The sequence below is a fragment of the Zootoca vivipara genome, chromosome 2 (genome assembly GCF_965207765.1).
Source record: "Zootoca vivipara chromosome 2, rZooViv2.hap1.1, whole genome shotgun sequence".
NCBI classification, from domain to species: Eukaryota; Metazoa; Chordata; class Lepidosauria; order Squamata; family Lacertidae; genus Zootoca; species Zootoca vivipara.
This window is the reverse complement of record NC_142584.1, coordinates 34,166,875-34,188,103: the sequence shown is the minus strand read 5'-3', so window position 1 is coordinate 34,188,103 and position 21,229 is coordinate 34,166,875. Positions and strand designations below refer to the sequence as shown.

At 43.7% G+C, this 21,229-nt stretch overlaps 1 protein-coding gene across 8 annotated transcripts in view; it reads left to right on the top strand.

Moving 5' to 3' along the window:
- The window catches only part of TNRC6C (trinucleotide repeat containing adaptor 6C), a 416,076-nt gene that overhangs the window by 241,658 nt on the left and 153,189 nt on the right, over positions 1-21,229 (top strand). The gene's annotated exons all lie outside the window — the stretch shown is intronic.

Below are 21,229 nucleotides of genomic sequence, written 5' to 3'. Positions count from 1 at the left end.
TCCTTCCAACTTGGGAGAAATAAATTATGCACTCGCTGAATACAGTTTCATGTTTAAATATAGTTTCATGTGGAATGTTCAATGAGAAAAGTGCAAAAGCTTAATAAATAAAAACAACTTTCAATTCCGTGTTGAAAGTGAATGCAAGGCAAGATTTTTGATATGCATAAAATATACCGAGCTATGTTTTCCCCCTGGTAAAACATAAAAAAAAATCAGCTTTCATTTAAAGCAAGCAGCCATGAAAATAGTATTTCAATGCAGAGTTTCTGTGTAGTTCCAATGATGGTTTTCACAATCTGCATCATTTAAATGTTCCCATGTGGGCAAAAGTGCACGGCATTTTTTTTAATTGTTTACTAACCCAGGAGAAAAGAGTTGCTGAGCACTCTCAAGTAGTGCACCGGGTGGGATTCATCCATGGTCTACACATTATAAATGCCTCAGGAGAGTGAATATTGTTACAAGTGTGTTCCATTTCCAGAGAGGCATCTCTGATTGTCAAAATCGAACTCAAGCAGGGCTGGTTAGCTCAGTAGGTTAGAGAGTGCTGCTGATAATGCAAAGGTGGCAGGTTTGACCCACATATGGACCAACTACAAATTCCTGCACTGAAGGGGGGTGGACTAGATGATCCTCAGGGTTCCTTTCAACTCTATAATTCTGTTATATTCTTTTCTGAATTTCCCAGTAGGATCTAAGTGGATCTTTGTTCCACATGAGGGTGGTGGCGGCTCTTGCCTAGAAGCCTCTCATCCATAGCCAACAGCTTTAGTCTGCAAAACGACAACGGTTTGTTCCCTCTTTCTAGTGCAGCCAGCATTGGTTACATGTGTCTCAGAAACTTGCTTGATTGGCACAATGTAGGGAAGACAACTTATTTGTAAGAGTGGTAGAGCAACGGAGTGAGGACTTTGGGGATCTCTTTATAAAAAACTTATTTCAAAAGTGAGTGTATTTTACAGGGAAATCCAAACTTTGCCCAGGGAGCAGAGGAGCATCTGCTTCTACCAGCCAGGGGGAAAAGGTGTGTAACCCCCCCCCTTATTTTTTCATTATGCTAGCTTTAGGCTGGTAGACTCAAGGAGCCCAACAACTGGGTCTGCCAGTGCCCCGCTCCAACATGCCCTCATTGCAGGGCTTTCCATTGGCTACCAATGGCGGGAGAACTGATTGCACTTGTTGCCCACCAGGCACTTGTTGCCCACTTCTACTGTGGCAGAGCATTATCACCAGAAGTGGCAATTTCCTCACCAGCCTGACCCCTTCCACACATACACGCACACACATACCATCCACACTGGGAGTTAGGGTAGGATTGCATTTGAGGAAGCCATGCTCAGAGAATACAAAGTAGCTTTAAATAAAATATATCACAAAGCATTGCTCAGTATATTACATGGAGAAAACACAAACGTTTACTTATTTAATTCACAGATTTCATCTCCCAACCTCCCATAAAGGGCAGCTTACAAAACTCCCAAATTGTATCTTCAAATACGAAACCACAACAAGATAAAATAAAATAATCAGGAAAGTGGCAAGCTGGATTCCCAGCCCAAACCTCCTAAAGCTTTCCCAGGCAAAGAGCTATAGTCAACTGCTTTAGCAGTAGGAGTTGCCACATTTTCATTAAATTAGCCAATGTGATTGTGACGACAGGCTTGAACATTGCCATTATAAAATGCAACACAACCTACTGGGCTTGCCTTGCGAGAGCTTACTGTACAACAGAAGCCATAGAAATTAATGTAGGGAGGTTAGATGATGTTCCATCAAAGCAAGTGTTATCCCACACTTTCCACTGCATTTCCCCACCACTTTCCTTATCACAAAAAGTCTGATCTTTAGGGAAAGAGCTTTGCTACACAAAAGCTCCAAGTCGACTGTAATTGCACAACCTGAATTTGCCAGTATGTGATTGAATCACACCTGAAAATAGCATCAGTCTAGAAGCGCTCCTAGATAACTGAGAATAAGGATTTTCTGGGTGCTTTTCCTCCTTCCAGGAGGTAGCTTTGAATTTCAGGCCAGAATATTGTAATTATTTGGGGGCTAGCACTGTGTACCTATGAACATGCTTATATGCTTTATCAGCCTATACATTTGCAAATCAACTTACTATTACAAAGACATTAGTTCTTTCTCCTCCAAATGCTCTCTGAACTTTCTGCTGCTTGGGGAAGAAGGGTAAAACAGTCTAAAAAAAAAGCCATAAAGGGCATGTGGGAATCACTTTTCTTTTAAATTGCACGATGGCCTGCAGAGAGGGAGGGGGAGATATTTCAGATCACATATCTATTCTTTCAGAATAGATCACCTGTCCTTGGCTCCCTTTTGCTTCTCTATGCTATTAGCTCAAGTGTTTGAGCTATATATGAATTAGATTCCTTCTCTGTGCGCCTGCAGAACTGTAAGTCGGATGTATGTGATGGGAATGAAATGCATTTATATAGAAGCCTGCAAGGGGAGAAAGAGAGAAAAGTGTCTGCAAATCTTTAATGTTGCCCATTTTTCAAGAGCATTCACTCTGTTCATCATAATCCCATTTTCTGCCTTCGACGTGTCATTACTGCCCACCAGATTTGGGGTGACAGCAGCAGGAAATGAGCTGGAAAAACATTAAACAGGTTTTTTTTATAGAAAAAAGGGGGGAAATCATTAACACTTTAAAGATATTTAATGAACTACAGGCAGTTTCCATTCTAGGTAAGTATAAATTCTATTTGCAGATGGAAGGAAGATGTGAATAATATGCATACAAGCAAAGGCAAGGACTTGGAGTTCATGTGGAATACCTTAGAAGTGAATGGCAGCACCTGCAATCTATAACTTTGTTCCATGTCCATCACCAGTAAAATCCATGGAGCTTTCATTGATGTTTAAATTAAGCAACCAATTCTGTGACTCAGGCCCACCAACTCTCCTCCTTTGGGTGGTAGACTAGGTCACATAAGTGCTGGTTTCGGCCTGAACTTAAAGTCTGAATGTTACCTTTTTGCTTGCAAGGTGCTTTTCTTTTGTTCCACCCAGTAAAAAAGTGTTTGTTTCTTTAAAATAAGCTTTGGAAGAGGGTGACTGCATGCCAAATAAAATAAAACTTGCAGCCATTACAAAGAAGGGCTAAAGTGTGGGTGGGAGACAGAAAACACTAAGCTGCTGCACCCTTTTAAACATGTTTGTGCAAACACTATATGTTTTAATGCTAATATGGCATGTGGTGAGTAGAGATGAGTGAGCAGCCATATGCTTACTCTGGAAAAAGAGTGAGGCCCTTCGAGTTTTCCATTCAAATGCATGACATAGCTGCCAAGTTATCCCTTATGCTGAATAGGCTTCCTCACGAGAAAAGGGAAAACTTGGCAGCTATGATGCATGAAAATCATCCAAGGAACTTCCAAGCATTCTATGACATCCTCTCATCATGTGGTTCAAGATGGGGTGGCAGATAGTGGCACCCCCTTTCAGGATGGGAGAGAACCACTCAGGCTCTCCTTCATCTCCCACAACTATCTGCAAAGTGCAGAAAACTCATATCAGAACCACCATTACTGTGACCCCTATACTACAAATCTAGGCTATTCATCAAGTCCCAACTAACTGATTTATGTTGGCCATTAAAACTGAGGTCCATGTTGAGCTTTCTGCACTTGAACAGCCTGCATGGTTGGCATGGCCAACTCTACAATTTAGCAACTCAAGGAAACAAAGAGGGTCTGCTGCTGGCTGAAACCCAAAATGATTCTATGTTAACTCTTTATTCAAAAAAAGTCAATCACAACTGATATCATACAACCCCATTCAATGTAGGAAGAAGCAGACATGTTGCTTTGAATCCAGTTAGGGAAAGATGCATTACGATGCCCGATGCCTGATGCACAGGATGGGGGGAAATACCACAGCGAGGATGTTATGTTCCTATTTAGAGATGTGTGCATGCGGAACCCATGATTTGAAAGATTATAATACAGGAGAGCTTTTGACCAAGTTCATGCCACTAGACTCATAAATTAGCTACTACGATTCCATATCACAAAGGAAGTTGCTTCTCTTTGCCCATCATTATTTGGAATTAAGATTGCCGGAAGAAATATCAACAACCTCAGATATGCCGATGACACAACCTTGATGGCAGAAGGTGAGGATGAATTAAAGAACCTTTTAATGAGGGTGAAAGAGGAGAGAGCAAAATATGGTCTGAAGCTCAACATCAAAAAAGCCAAGATCATGGCCACTGGTCCCATCACCTCCTGGCAAATAGAAGGGGAAGAAATGGAGGCAGTGAGAGATTTTACTTTCTTGGGTTCCTTGATCACTGTAGATGGTGACAGCAGTCACGAAATTAAAAGACGCCTGCTTCTTGGGAGAAAAGCAATGACAAACCTAGACAGCATCTTAAAAAGCAGAGACATCGCCTTGCCTACAAAGGTCAATATAGTTAAAGCTATGGTTTTCCCAGTAGTGATGTATGGAAGTGAGAGCTGGACCATAAAGAAGGCTGATCGCCGAAGAATTGTTGCTTTTGAATTATGGTGCTGGAGGAGACTCTTGAGAGTCCCATGGACTGCAAGAAGATCAAACCTATCAATTCTGAAGGAAATCAGCCCCGAGTGTTCACTGGAAGGACAGATCCTGAAGCTGAGGCTCCAATACTTTGGCCACCTCATGAGATGAGAAGACTCCCTGGAAAAGACCCTGGTGTTGGGAAAGATGGAGGGCACAAGGAGAAGGGGACGACAGAGGATGAGATGGTTGGACAGTGTTCTCGAAGCTACCAACATGAGTTTGACCAAACTGCGGGAGGCAGTGGAAGACAGGACTGCCTGGCGTGCTCTGGTCCATGGGGTCACGAAGAGTCGGACACGACTTAACAACTAAACGACAACATCTTGAAAGAATCAAGATGGCACTTCAGATGCTTGTGCTCCCTTCTCTCTTTTGAACCGTTCCTTGTGATTTTCAAGGGGAAGGGAGCCAGGCATCCCCAGGCATCTTGTAGCCTAATGGGTTCCCTGATCATTAGCATGCTGAGGTATTTTGCCTCCCTCACCCCTACTCCAAGAAAACAATCCACCCCTCTTCAGAAGAGAGGCCCCCTTTCCTGAAATATTATTTTCCAGGAGTCATAATTGCCAGATGAAATTAGAGGCTAGCCTTCAAAGAGAGAGCCCTCTGAATTGTGCATTTGCCATCTTAACAGGATAAGCCCCCTTAAGAGTTTGCCCTCATTCCCCTCTTGAAATTATGTTTGACTACAGGGCATGAAATGTTATTCATCCATCTTGCCATCTCCCTCCCCATCCATTTCTATTCAGATTTGGTACTGAGTAGCAGGTATATGAAGCGGGGGGGGGGAGGGGGGAGATTTTTCAGGTGTTTGAGTTCTTTTCTCTCTTTCTTATTTCCTGCTTCCCCTTTTATGCAGGGGAAAATGGCATGAAGAGCAGAGCAAATGAGAATCAGAAATAAAGTGAAGGGTTTTTAAAGCAATCTGTTAACATTGTAGAGTTTATTATTCGCCGACGTGCACTCGTGATATGTAAAACATCATACGCTGAATGGAAAGTGAACTGACTAATAATAATAATAATAATAATAATAATACCCCCATTCTCTCTTGCCTAGGAAGAGAAAGTGGTCAAGGGCAGCTAAGAGAGGATGGTATTGTGGTGGCGGCTGGGCATGAGGTTAATATCCATTTCACTCCCTGGCAGTAGAAATTTCACGGATCTTGTCATCTGTGGACGGCTGCAGGAAGGGAAGATCAGAAATGACAAATATCCACATTACCTCCTGGGATTAAAATGCCACGAAAAGTTCTTTTAATATGAAGCTGTCGGTTGATCAACGATCTGATTGTACAACAGAAGCCACAGCTTAAAAAATACCAAGGCTATGCAAAGGTAGCTGCAGCCTTCCAGAGTATGAGCCTAAATGGAGCCACCCCAGGGATGGAGCTTAATTGGAACTGTTTACTCATATTGGCTGCCTGTTGTCTTCATTCGCTTTCTGGTAAAAAAGAGAGGCAGATGCTTTAAAAAAAAATCCTTATTTATAAATCTAGACTTAAAAACAAACAAACCATGCTTTAAAAATGTTTGTATATTACATTTATATCTCGTCTTTTAGAGATCATGGTGGCACACATCCTCCCCCTCTGTCCTGTTTTATCCTTACAACAAAACTGCAAGGTAGGTTAGACTGAGAAACCCACCACTACCAAATCTAGGTATTTCAGCACACTGTAAAATCTGTCAAGTAGCAAGCCGCCAATTCATGTGGGGAGTTGCTACAATGTCAGAAGACCAAGCACTGATGGGAAACACAGATGCAAGAGTAAGAAAGAAAAGTATATAAATAAAAGCAAGGAAATGAATTCTACTTCTTTTAGCTCCTCCTTGCTATCCCCAAGAGAACAGCCTTGACCAAACATCTGCACAAAAGCTACATAACTTGCAGACTCAAATGGATGTTGTGTGGCGATGCCCCGAGTCCTCCCCGCGATAAATAAAGACACGAGACACATTGTATAAGGTTAATGGGCATAAAAGGCCACAACTTTATTGATTATGACTGTAGAGGGGTATTGGCATAGGCATTGGAGCTAACCGACTATATCTGACTCCAGCCCGTTCTGCTGGCAGTCTGTGAAGGGTTAACCACCATTGGATGAGTCCTGTGATGCACATCAACTAGGAACTCATCCTGGGGCCACCATTAGGGGCGTGCCCTCTGGCCCTCACCTACCACGGCTTCGGACTTGGCAACGCCCCAGACTCCTTAGGGGAGTACCCTTCCACATTCTGGGGGAGGTGATGGCAGCAACCTCCCCCCCCGCAACCTGTACCTTCTTGAGATAATCCAATGCCTACCGCCAAACCCCCAAGTTGTGACGATTTGCATACGCGGCAGGCAAAAACCACAAGGCCAGAGCCAATTTGCCAAGTGGGAAAAATCCTACCAGGTCCCAGATGGCGACCAACAAGTGCGCAGCAACGTCAAGAGAAGAACCTGCCTATGAAGAGGGTGGGTGGGTGGGAAAAGCAGGATCCAGGTCCGACGAAAGCAAGGCCGATCCCTCGCCGTGTGCTCCCTTAAATGCGTGAGCCGCGCCCCCTTGGCGCAGCCCGATTGGGTGCGCCTGGGGCGCGCCGTGGCGAGGAAGGAACCAATGGGCTGGGGGGAATGCTAGCCATCCCCCCCCCACGTGAAGGCCTCGTGTGCCCACAACATCTCCTCCCCCCGAGGAGGGAAGAGATTTTGTCAAAATATGAACAATAGGAGGTTCATGACATTGGTCTCTTTGCTGGCACAGGTGCGTAATGGCTGTGATGATTGGCCAAGAGGACGGCCAACACCTGGCCACCTCCTTAAATAGTCTAGGGGGCAGACTGGTTGCAGCCCTCAAGCCCCTTCCTCTGATTGGCTGAGCGTGCGCTGCCTGCCCTTACCTGAGGGCCCAACGTGGCTGGAGGTGCGCAGTGCCAGCCATCACCTCCCCCCAGCCACGCCGGGCGATTGCCACCCTGGGCCCACCACAGCCCTGGCATGTGGCACCAGCTGCCCACCTAGAATCCCAGGTGAGTGGATATTCTGTTTCGGCATCTTCTGCTTCATATTCCCAAAGAAGGATGGAGTCTAACATATTCATCTAAGAAATCTGCTCACTTAATTTATCTTACTGTGTAGTCTTGTGTGGTTCATTCCACACGCTTTCAATTGGCAATTATATTCTGATAAGAGCTCCTGTGCCATTGATAGCTGCATCAAAATCACTTTAGAAGGAAAGCTTCTGAAGGTGCAGGATTGGGGAAAGATTCACCTGCTAAATTTCTGCATATCATTAAGTTGTTAAAACCGTAGTGGCCCTGCTCTGACAGGGGTGCTTCCAGACCCTCGCTATTTTGCAGAAGGGATTAAAGTGCACACTGAAAAATAGGTTTGTGCACTTGTGGGTTAAAGCTCTCTGTCATTTTTAGCACAACAAAATCCCCTTTAAAAAACAAACAAACCAGACTTCTTGCAGCTAGGAAAGTGAATCAGAGCAAATGCTTAATGAAAACTGGATGTAGTCTAACCACTGCGTAAGAAAATCAGGATGTATGCTCAATAAACAGGTTGTCAAGAGGAGCACCTGTTCAGTCTGGAGAACTGTTGTACCCTGTGACTCTCGTACTCCCACAGGTGCCATCTGCACTATGTAATGTATGCATTATCAAATAAATATCTGGCAGAAGACAAGGCACACCAAACATTTAAAGCAATATTATACTACTGTACTTTAAATAGTCATGGTTTCCCCCAAAGAATCCTGTAATTTGTTAAGTGTGCTGACCTGAGATTTCTTAAAAGACACCCTTCCCCTCCCAGGGCTACAGAGGGATTTAACAATCAATCCCTCTTCTTGGGAACTCTGGGAATTGTAGCTCAGTGAGGGGACTAGGAATCTCCAAACTACCCTCAGCGTTCTTAACAAACTACAGTTCTCAGAATTCTTTGGAAAAGCCATGACTGGTAGGATACTGCTTTAAATGTATGGTGCAGATGAGGTCATGTTCCCATTTCAGTATAGGAAAGCTGTTTGAATGGCCTTTTAGCAGCAGCTGGCAGTCTGTCTCTGGCAAGCAAAATACAAAAAGAACTAGTGACTGACTAAAAAGGAATGTTGTCTCTCCTAGTCCTTATACAGTCTCACATTTTCTAGTCTGTCATTTAAACCCATTTCCGCTAACACATCGCGCATGTGTGTGTGTGTATGGGCTCACATTATTTTTGAGATTGTAAGTTTTTAAAAACTGTTTTTAATATTATGTTTCAATGTTGCAACCCACCCCGGAGCCTTTTGATAAATGGTGGGTTATGGTTAATAATAATAATAAATAATAATAATAATAAATAATATAATATACCAACTCAAGGTTTCACCTGGTGTGGACATCTTTAAAAACAGTTTTGCCAAGGGGTTGCAAGGTGATATGAGCATTAAAAAATATGAAAATTAAGAAAGGCATAGTCTGGGTTGAGACAAGTCATTAAGAATTATAAATAGCTCCTAGAGGGTTGGGAGATATGGGCCTGAACCACATTAATTTCATTTAAAACCTCCCAACAAAACTTTGCTCTAATATTGGCATTTTATTTATTCATGCATTTCACCTTCTCCCTGTGTGCCTGCTATTTCAGAGAAGTCTCATCATGTCCTCCCACTGACACACACTATTAGCCGGGAACAAAAAGCTTGGTTTCAAATTTAGTCTCCAGCACAATGAAACCTTGAAATGCCAGAACTGAAAGCACTGTGAGAGCCTACAACAAAGGCTTCATTCAGTACCAAGGGAAAGAAATGCACCAAGTGAGGTTGGTTTAAATTTAGATACGGCCAGGAAACAGGAAAAGAGGGAGTGTGAGTGGCCCTGCTTCCTTTTCTCATTCTTCCAGTGTAACACCCAAATATGAAACTCCTGCAGGTCTCCCATGAAGAAAGGTGTCTGCTGAGCAAACAACAGCAGCTCAAGGTCTACCTGCAGGCAAGTTCTTACTTTTGCCATTACAGAGGAGATGCAAAGAAGCAGGTGCCATTCATGTTTCCTTGACTTTGGCCTTAGAGTAGTATCCAAAGATGCCCATATAGAATCATAGTATCATAGAATGGTAGAGTTGGATGGAACCCCAAGGGTCATCTAGTCCAATCCCACATTCCCACAAGTATTCCACATTCACATCTTTAACTGAATTGCAGACCTAGGCAGTGAGTTCATACTAGGGACAAGCTTCCTATGGTCCTGGGATTCGTCCTTAATATATTGTTATGAGTTTGTGGGGTTTGAGACACCCTAAATTCCTGGGTCCAATAAAAGAATAATCAAGGTTGGGGGAGCTGAACTGTGCCAAACACTGAACCTCCAGATCAAGTTTATGTTAACGAGCCAGGGCAGCCTGTTGATTGTTAGCTGAGTGTGGGTTCTTAGTTGGACAAATGCTGGTGATGACCTATCAAGAAAGTCACCTCTTCTTCTTCTTTGGTGATCACTCGTAGCCAAGTAAGTTTGTCTTCCATACACACGGTTTTAACAATGAGTCTGTAAGTGACTGTGGAGGCCAATTCTGGATCGACATGTCCTTCCACAGTGGGGACATTTGTTTCCAGGCGGGAGTTGACCGTGGTGAGGGTTTGCCAAGCGTGCCTCCCTCTTAGCATGTTTCTCCCTTGTGTCCTGAGTTCGAGTGTCTTCAAAGCCCATGATACCTTTGGTAAAGGCTGTTCTCCCATTGGAGCGCTCGCAGGCAAGTGTTTCCCAATTGTTGGTGTTTATACTGCATTTTTAAAAATTTGCCTTGAGACAGTCTTTAAACCTCTTTTGTTGACCACCAGCATTACGCTTTCCATTTTTAAGTTCAGAATAGAGTACAGTAGTTGCTTTGGAATACGATAATCAGGCATATGCACAACATAACTTCAACATCAACTTCGTTGGACTGGTCATTGTCTGTGCTAAAGATTGCCTTGATGTGCTCCTTACCAGAGCTATGATGAGTGCTGGTGACTGCTGGACAGATCACCAATTAATACACTCCACGATGGCTATCAAGATTATACCTCAACACTCAAGCCCTTCAAGATCCCATTAAGCGGGATTGCTTCCAAACTACTCTAAAGGCCCATCTGCTTTCAGAATTCCCTGATAACATCAGAAGTCACCAGGAGGGTGAAGACAGTAGAAATGCAGCAATGAGTAGAATCATAGTAGTATAGAGGTTTCTAGACAAGACTGATTTGCGCGATTTATAGTTATACATACCGTAGATGAAAGCCTGAGCTGATGTCTCAGTAGTACTGTGAGACTAATTTAAGGTGTTGGCTCTAGCCATTTGAGCTTTGCTTCAGCAAAAAAATATTTGAGCTGGCTCAATTTCCTGAGCCATTTTATTTTATGTTTACAAATTAGAAGCTACTTAACATAAGCAACCTCTAAACAGTTCTAGCAGCAGGGGGACTGGGTTCAGAAGGACAGGGAAGAGGAAACCTCCTAAATCACTGTGTTTCCCCAAATGCTGGCTGTTTGGATGCAGGAGGTGTGGTCCCCCTGTTATTGTGATTCCACTTGCACAACTCAGGAGACTTCATTCAAACTTTAAAATTGAAACACCTCACCTACAAACACATAAGCCAAGCCTGCACTTAAAGGGAGGCAGTATTGGCAGGAAGGGGAGAAAATGTGTCTGGTAGTAAATTTAGTGATTTTAGCAGTTGCTAATTGCCAGGAGGTGGCCACATCTGCTATACTTGCCACTTCCTGCAAATGAACTGAATTGTTAATCAGAAAGACACCTGCTAGGACTGATAAAGTTGCAGGGCCAGCATCTGCTTCTGTCTCAGCCTTCCGCATCATGCCCGGAACTGCTTTCCAACATTTTAAATATAATATTTTAATCTCTAAATATGATGAGGTCAAAACTAAAGGAAAGGTGGGGTGTCTGCCTAGCTATCATTTATACTTCTTCTCAAGCATGCTATTTTATTTTATTTTATTACACAGTCCTGCACAGATATCCACTAAATATACACATAATAGCCATGTTGGTGTGCAACCACATGACTTTGTGTCAAGGCTCAGCCATCGGCAGCTGTCAGGGTGGAGTCATGCCAAAGGTCAGATCCATAGGTTTCAGCCAACCAAGGATCCAAACCAGGAGTCAAACCAACCAGGAAATAGTTGTTGCCCAGGCAAAGTCCCAGCATGCACACGAAGCCAGCCAAGGAGTGGCCAATGGCCGGCCTGAGTGTGTGGCAGCACTCCAGAAGCTGGAAACACTTTGTCCAGGGAGTTACTACAAGCTGCAGTCCTGTGGCTTACAACACTGGGCTGGGGAAGGAAGGAAGTAAATCTTAAAACGCACTGGGAGGAGGGATTAAATCCATCACATTACATTTTGAACAATTGTTCTTCCTCAGGGGCATTGGCTTAGTAGGCACAGTGGAAACATAGTGGAAGGAAAAAAACCAGTGCGTCATGGTTACCTCTGTATACAAGCTCTGTAGAAATGACCAAGGAACCATGTCCAGGAGGTGATGTTGCTCTGTACACCAAGTAGGGCACCGAGTCCAACAAGCTAGAAATCCCTAAAGGGGTAGGCTCCTCCACAGAACTGTGGGTGGAGATACCAGAACCCAGGAGTAGTACTTTAGGGACATGCCATTGTTTCCTGGACCAAAATGCTCAGGGAAATCTTGAGATGGAGAATGAGATCAGGTGTCTTCAGCTACCATCACATGGACTGGGTTCATGTGTCATGGTGAAGAGGTAACATTTCTAGATACCCTAAAGTTGCGGTGTCCTGGAAAAGTTGGTCTTGGAACTAATGGCGGTGGGGGATGACAACCTTGGCTTAACTTTGATATAGGTGTTTTGCACCACTGAATTTCTAAATCTCCAAATGATCTTTTTTAGATATACTGATGTATATTGGTCCAATAGTGGTTGGGAAAATAAAATCCAACAGTATAAAATGTTTACCCCCTGACTTGTTTGATTGTCATAGCAGAGCCTAGTATCACTGGAAATTGCGTTCTTTGCATTTTGAAAGGAAAATAAATTTCTGAAGGTATTAAACCTATACTGTATGGGGAAGTAGTACTCAATTACCCACTACCTCCCCGGAATAAATTGAGATCCAAGCTATTTTTAAACATGTTCCATTTCACTTTGTGGGTTAATAGTTCCTTAATGGCTCTCTTTTCCAACATGAGCCTATGAGGGGGTGGTTCCCCTTCTGAATTCATCTTATTTCATTTGCTCACCATTGTCATCAGTCATCATTTGATACATGCTGTGATAGGTGTCACTTGGGTTCTCCATTTTTTTTATTTAAAAAATGATCCTGTTATTAATATAGCCCCAGTGCTCCTTCTTATAAGTCAGGATTGTAGACATGGAATGTGCCCAGATGGATTCCACTGAGAATTTTGTTCCACAAAAAAAGTAACTGTGGTATCCACAGTTAAAGCACATATCAATAGCTCCAGTTGTGCTATTTTTATATGAATCTGTTTTGTGGCAATGCTCTTGTTCCTTCTGCTAAGAGACATTCTACAAATCTTCTAGCTTGGGGTATTTCCATACTGGCTGCTTATTCTGGAATAACCACTGGTGGTATCCAACTAACTCATTGTTCCCTCATAAGGATTTCCCCTTGGACAATAGAACTTACCTCCATCTCCCTTCCTCACACCCACTAATCATGTTCTGGATTTTCCTCGAACCCTTCAGAACAGATTTGGAGAGGCCAGTGCTTTTCTTTTTTTTAATTGTTTGATAATGCTCCATACTTCATTCCTCACTTTTTATCAAACTTCTGCATATCCTAATTACAACTCTCCTATGGTTTTCCTGTGGTTTTCCTGTTTCTTTCCAGACTTTAAGAAATCTAATTTTGGGAGAAGGAATGGCTAGTCTCCACAGATGTGGATGGATAGACCAACATAACTTGGACTTGATCATTTTATAGTGAAGCTTTCCCATTCTCTCCTCCTATTTCACAAATATAGTCTACTATAAGTTGCTGAATTAATTCGTTTACATTATATATTGTGCTACAGCTTTTACTAGCAGCCCAATGGTAAGAGCAAGTTTATTTTACACACCACACCACTTTATTGCTCACAAGGACTCAAGATAGCTTACAGATAAAAATAAAAACAGCTTAAAACATAGGGGAAAGCATTTTAAAAACAATTAAATATTCATAGAATCATGGGACTGAAAGTGCCTTGGTCGCACTGGTTGATGATCTCCGGTGCGCTAGGGACAAAGGTGAGAGCTGTTTCCTAGTTCTGCTGGATCTCTCAGCGGCTTTTGACACCATCGACCATAACATCCTCTGGACTGTCTAGAGGGGCTGGGAGCTAGGGGCACTGTTATACAGTGTTTCCGCTCCTCCCTCCTGGGCTGTGTTCAGAAAATGGTGGTGGGGGATGAGTGTTCAGACCCCTGGGCTCTCACTTGTGGGGTGCCTCAAAGTTTTGTCCTCTCCCCCATGCTTTTCAACATCTACATGCAGCCACTAGGAGAGATCATCAGGGGGTTTGGGCTGTGTGTTCATCAGTATGCGGATGATACCCAGCTCTACCTCTCTTTCAAATCAGAACCAGTGAAGGTGGTGAAGGTCCCGTGTGAGTGTCTGGAGGCAGTTGGAGGATGGATGGCAGCTAACAGATTGAGGTTGAATCCCGACAAGACAGAAGTACTGTTTTGGGGGGAAAGAAGGTGGGTAGGTGTGGAAGACTCCCTGGTCCTGAATGGGGTAACTGTGTATCCCTACTTCCATTTGGTCTGTGTTTTATTCTGCTTGCCCCCATGCTTTTTAGTGGGAAACACCAGGTTTTCCCGTGGAAAGTCACATGGTAAAAGAAAAATCTCTCAGATCCCGTGCCTAGAAAGCATAGGGCAAGCAGAAGTGTGGAAGAGCCCTAACGGTGTATGTACTCACAGATGATTATATAAAACCAGAGTGCCTTATTTGCATAAATATGGTAGCAAAATGTTAGTTGGGCGAACAGTTTGAACTGCTGGCTATTGTACCATATTTATAAAAGCATACAGAATTTTGCTAGGTGGATTTCTATTTGTAAATCTAGAGGAGGGTTCAGAGTTCTTTCCTCTGCTTGTGGTTCCCGCCATTCCTAAAAATGTGTCTGATTCCCTGTGTTATTACTAGTGAGGTCCCTTTGATGTGTTACGTGTTTTGTGTTCCCCCCCTCCTGTGCATCCATCCTCACAGCTCTGCGTGTGGCCTTCTCTATCCTCAGATGGGAGGCAATATCTTTTGTGACACAGTGTGGCTAATGAGCTGTCCTGGGAACTGAAATACTGGCTCAGGATTGATGAACTCTGCTGCTTGTTTCCTGCTCTGTCTTAATCACGGTGTTGTAGAGCACTCTCTCTCTCTCTTTTGTATTTGTGTTTTAGTAAAAGACTGTTCTTGCATGGAGCTGTTCAGTAAGACTGAGCAAGAAATCAAAATCAACAAGGGTTTCAATGAATGTGTGTGTGAATTAGTAATAGAGGAAGGTAGGAGCTAAGTAACTGTATTGTCAGAAGAAGATGCATTGCAGGGCAGTCTTTGGATGCCCTCCAGATGTATTGGACTAAAATTTCCATCAGACCCGACCACCAACTAAAAGCGAACACTTCTGAATGCCTTCCAAATATGTAGATAGGGGACGGAAGGAGCCCAGAAGAGGCTTTATTCAGTGGAGAACCTTCCAGACAAACTCCACCCACATAGGCTGGCCATTGGACCCTTCTGAAGAGAAGGAGTATAAAGGACTTCCTGTTTCAAATGAGCCTTGCTTGAGTGGCAAGGTTTACCTGAGCAGTGCGTAGCCCTGCTCTGATTCAGGCTGTTCCTTGCTACTGAATCCTAGTGTGTCCTTTGATCCTACCTTGCACATCAGCTATAACTTCTGGACTTTCCCATGGCTCTTGGTTCTCAACTCCAGACTCATCTCAGACTTCTGCTATGGTCCTACCCCAGGGGTCTGCAACCTGCGGCTCCGGAGCCGCATGTGGCTCTTTTACACCTTTGCTGCGGCTCTGGAGCGGATACGAGGGGAGGAGGCGTCCGAGCCATGCACCGCCTGAGCCATGCGGCGGCGCCCGCCACTCCCGCCAGATACTCGCATGGTGCCCACCGCCGCCGGAGCACACAGTTGCGGCGGCGCGCTGTGCGCCTGCACCCTGCACGGCACCCGCCGGAATCCACAACTCCGCTGTGCGCATGCGCTGTGCAAAAAGGACGCAAGGTGACGTTAGCAGCCCGGGGAGCGTGGTCGGCCCCCTCCCTGCATCAGCCCCTCCCCGCCGCATTTCTGCAGCCAATAGGCTCACGGGGGCGGGGGCAGAGTTATTTGTTTTTTTAAACGGGCGCGCTTCTTCCCGCCCAGCAGCAGAAAAGGCTTGCGGGCTCGGAGCGCGTGTTTGCTGCTGCTGCTGCTCCTGCCTGCGGGCTGCCTGTGGCCTCCTGTCGGCCTGGTCAGGAGATTGAGGTAGATGTATTAATCAATGGGTTGATTCAATATGAGGAAATTTTATAAGTTCACTTGATGGGAGCAACACACATGAAACCATACAGGTGTCCTAATAAGGGAGTCAGAGTTTTGCCCATTCCCAGTAATCAAGGCAGCCCAAACTCATAAGGCAGTGGTTGCTGGTGCCCATTCCCAGTCATAGCTGCCAAGTTTTCCCTTTTCTCATGAGGAAGCCTATTCAGCATAAGGGAATTTCCCTTTAAAAAAGGAAGAACTTGGCAGCTATGTCCCCAGTAATCAAGGCAGCCCAAACTCAAAGTTATTTTTATAATGACGAGGATGACATTGGGCCCTCATTATTAATTATTATTTACATCAGGCACTGATTATGATTTATGGTACACTGGGGCCCTGATTAATTTTCTATGGCATTTTGGGGCATTGATTATTGGGCATAGCAAATTTTGCTATGGGGCCCTCTGATTTCTAATTACGTCCCTGTTTTGCGGCTCCCAGTTTATTTTTTTTCTTCGGAAACGGGTCCAAGTGGCTCTTTCTGTCTTAAAGGTTGCAGACCCCTGTCCTACCCTGACAGTGCCCATTCTTAATGTGTTGTTAGGGTGGAGGAGTGTCTTAACGTGGTGCACCTTACATATATACAGGCGTCCCCCACTTATGCGGGGGTCAAGTTTCCGGACTCGGCGTGTATATGTGAAATTTCATAAAGTGGGGAGGGTTCTATTGAGAGAGGCTGGGAAGCAGCTCTCTTTCAGCAGTTCCTGTCCATCCCATCCCCTTTCCCCAACCGATGATGTGCCCTTGCACATGTGTGCCCTGACTGCCTCTGGGGACCAGTAAGTTGAGCTGGGGGGTCTGTAGATAGTTGGCTCCTGGTGCCTCATATCGCTGCAGGGCCTCTCAGCACTCTCCCTGTTAATCCTGGAAGTTGCTGGAGACAATTTCTTGACATGAGCAAGCAAGGGAGGGAGGGATGGGCAGACAGGTGGAGGCGCAGAGCACCCCCCACCAAACAATGGCTTTGGTTCAAATAATAATTATTTTTAATTTCATGGCAGCGTGTATAAATGTTGTGGCGCGCAAGTGGAATGCACATGAATGGGGAGGTGCCTGTACACCATTTGGTGAATTGGCCATCTATATTGCTAATCTAGCATTGAGCAGAAAAGGTATTTCCAAAGGTTCCTGAGTGTCGTGGCTAAAGAAAGCCTTGTCTTCTGTCTCTCCCTGCCATATTTTCAGATCTTAAATTCAAGTGTTTGGCTGCATTAAATATTTGCTACTATTGTGAAGTATTTTTAATATTCACTTAAGTTTGAGTCTACTTGAGGGTTCTTGTTTTTGTGAGAAACTGCACTCATATCTCTGAAGTTATGGTTCTGTGTGTGCTATGTGATGAAGGGGGTGGTTATGCTTTCATATTAATATTTTGTTATAATTGCACTGCGTTCATATTTGAACATATTGTATATTACAATTGCAATAAAAAAAACTAAGCCAACCCCACCACCACCTACATTATATTCACAACTTGAAAACTTCACATTAGAACAAATTAACTACCTCCTTCCCTAAACAAAGGACCAGGAAGTAGGGGTCAAACATTGGAGGACTGTATAGAGGGATAACTAGAAGTAACATTTTTCCTATCCTGGTGGGGTAAGTCATGAGGTATACACAGGCCCTCATGTCCCAGAGAAATGTATGCTAATCTGAATCATGACTCCTAAATCAAAAGTTTTTTAAAAAATGTATTCCAGTGCTCTGGTGATTCAGATAAGGGGCATCTATTTGACTTGAAGGTGTCAAAATAAGGGGCACTCCATAAAATATGAAGCAATTGGAAACTCCAAGTGTCACAGCCAAGCTGCATTCTCACTACAATCATTGAACTTGATTCTTAACATATGAACAAAAGCCAAAATCTGGCACAGATTTCTATTTCGCTTTGCTTTGCTTTTCGTCATGGATTATTTTCCTTGACTAGGTGGAAGGACACCAAGCTGAGATGAGCGCTTGCAGCCCTGTCCTGTGTGGAGTTGGGATGCAGCTAAGCCCACTGCTTTTCGGTGGGCTTAGATGCGCCTAACTCTGCATGGGATCAGGCTGTCAGTTTCCTACTGTATAAAGCTGTAGGGAGTGGCGGAGCAATAGCCTTACCCTCTCATTTGCAGAACGCAACCTGCAGAGAAGCCAGGCCCTTGGTGCTTTGTAACACAGTCATTTTGCTCTCCCAGCTGTGTTGGTGTCCACTTTGATTTATTAACATGCTGGCTCACGTTAAATTTTAATTGTCCTATTTTTCTCATAAGAGACACACGGTGCACAGGGCAAGAAGATGCCCGTATACAGGGGAGATTTTTATCTTTGCCTAAAAGGGCACTGTCCTGTTATTTTTCAAAATCTTTCTTTTTTATTCTGCTGACACTTATTTTTAATTAGCTCCCATTGGAAGGCTGGCACTGAAATCTGTTTCCTCTCATTGTTGCTGGATTATTAATAGTAGTACTGAGCTGGCAGTATGCCCAGCAGTGTATATCATTGGGTGGGTGGAAGGGAGGCAGAGGGAGAAAGAGGGAGGGGAGGAAGAAAAGATGAGACGGAGATAAAGGAAAGCGATGGGATTCCTTTCTGTGTATTTCCTTATTACACCTACACTCTATACACACTGTGAACCCAGAATCAATCTCATATAAATCAATACAACCTCACTGGTGTAGTAGAGCTCACACACTTTACATGGCTCAGGCCTGAACAGATGTTTAATTGGAGGCAACAGCCAGGAAGGCCGAGCTCCTCCATCTCAAGAGTCAGGTCAGCAGAAAGGAAAAGAGCATGCTGGCTGCACTCATCCATTCGTTGTTGTTGTTATTGTTGTTGTTGTTGACTTATGAAGCGCATAATAATTTCTGAGTATTGTACAAAGATTGAAATATAAGGCAGGCCCTGTCAATAGGCTCACAAACTAATAGACACAATATGAAAGGAAGAATGAATGGTGAGGGATCTGGTGTGGTTGTGCTTGGAGCAGCTGCACCTTAGCTGGCCAATGGATGGGATCAGGCAGGTCTCCCTCTTGCCATGGTGCTCTTATTGGATAGCAGGGGGTACAGACTCTCAGTGATTAGTGGAGCCTGGTGCCTGTGAGGACTGGTAGGTCCTTTCTTACATACATATAGGGAGGGGGCTGCTATCAAGCACGGAAAAATTTTCACTGCTCTCTTCCTCATTAAGCCAGCACTGTGTTATCGCATGACCATGGCATCAACAATTATCTGCCTGTGGAGTTCAACAGGTTTCCATCTGCATAACAAGCATCAAAACATTTTAAAAATTCAAGAAGTCAAACATGAAAAATTCTTATTCCTTTGGGAAACATTTGAAATAAAAAACCGAGGCACAGCAGCTGAAACCTGTGTAGTTTCCAACAGGGGTAGGGAGATCGCTTGGCCATTTCCCTTTCCATTTTTAAGTGGAGAGTCTCAGAAATGAACAAATATGGCTCTTACTACAATGCTAGACCATCATGGTGATGCACAAATTACAACTAGTGAAGAATGCATCAATTTCTCTAAGTTCCTCGTTTTTCTTAAGTTCAGTTCACCACATTAACTCATCAGTTTGTCAACTGATTCTTCCTTTTTAATGAAGTCCTCGTGAAATTGGTCAGCATTTTAGTGTGCATCTCTTCTAATTTACACATTTGTATATGTGATTACGGTATGTCTAATATACACATTTTTGCAAGCTGTTTCCCCTAAGGCAATGTGTTTCTTATGTTATTTTCAGCTACATATGCATTATTGTGCAGACTCCCCTTTAATATATGCATTTTTGTACATAGTCTTTGGCTGGAGAACCAGAATTCAGAGAAATAGATATTTCAAATGAGAGCATATAGCATATTGTTTTAGGAAGTGTGCACTTTCTCCTCCATCTTTATAACATAGTTATAATAACACACTACAGAATCTGATTCAGAGAGCTGAAAGCCAAAGGCTCCCATAAATGTAGCCTTTATTATGTATTTCATGAGTCAAGAAAGGAAGATATATGCAGCAAATGAAATATATCGCAAACAATCTCACAGTCTAAAATCCAGTCACTGACCTGGCTTCCGTCTGAATCTTTGTTCTTTCTCAGCCCAGTGTTGCATGTGAGTGAGTGGCCTTGATTATATTTAAGATCACAGGCTGCTGGCTGAGATACTTAAAAGGACTAAATTATATAGCCATTTCCAACTGAAACTGAGGGGAAAGAGGGCAGAAAACTGTGGCATTTGTGCGACCTCAGAGTTGTTTGAAGAAAAGTGGTGCCAATCACCACAGCACCCTACCACAGCCACCTCAAGCCACAGCATTTGGTCACTATGAAAGGTAGCAGATAGGGAAACAGGCAGTTCTGACCCATGGAGCACACAAGCTTTAATCAGGGCTGGCCCTAGCATTAGGCAGAACGAGGTGGTTGCCTCAGGGAGCAGGTTTTGAGTGTCATGAAAGACCAGCAAGCTGTTATTTTTCCAAATGTATTGTTATTATAATTTTGTTGCTAGAGACAGGGAGAGGCACTTGTGTGATTTTCAACCTCAGGGGCAAAAATGATTTAGCTGGTTTGGGTATTATATACCTTGACTTAGAGGTGTGTGATGTTTGCTACTGTGCCTCAGGCTATAAAATGCCTTGGGCTGGCTCTAGCACCATTAGAACGGATGGCAGTAGCTCCCATTCATTTTGCTGAGGTTTGGGCAGGACATTTCCAGCTGACTACATTTGTTAGTTAGAAGGAAGGAGGCCGCATTTGGGTTCTCCACCTAGATGTCTTAGGCTGCCCCTGGTGACACCTCCAGAGGCAACTTCAAGGTACACTTCAAGGGCTTGGCAAAATAGCCAGATTCCCTTTTCATCTCTTATTATCTTTTTTCTAAGCGATGGAAATGAAGTATAATTGCAACCCTTAAAAAAAGAAGAAGAAGTTATGAATTAACATGGAAGGGTCAGCTCTGTAATACATTAAAATATAACACAAGGCACCAGTGTAATGGCTCAGGGGGCTGAAGTGGAGATAAATGGTTCAGATTGCTATATCTTAAAATGAGACAAGGGAATTCTGGTATTATTGTTACAGTCTGAATGTTTAAAAATAAAAAGAACAGAAGAAAACACACACTCCACCACCAAAAGCCAC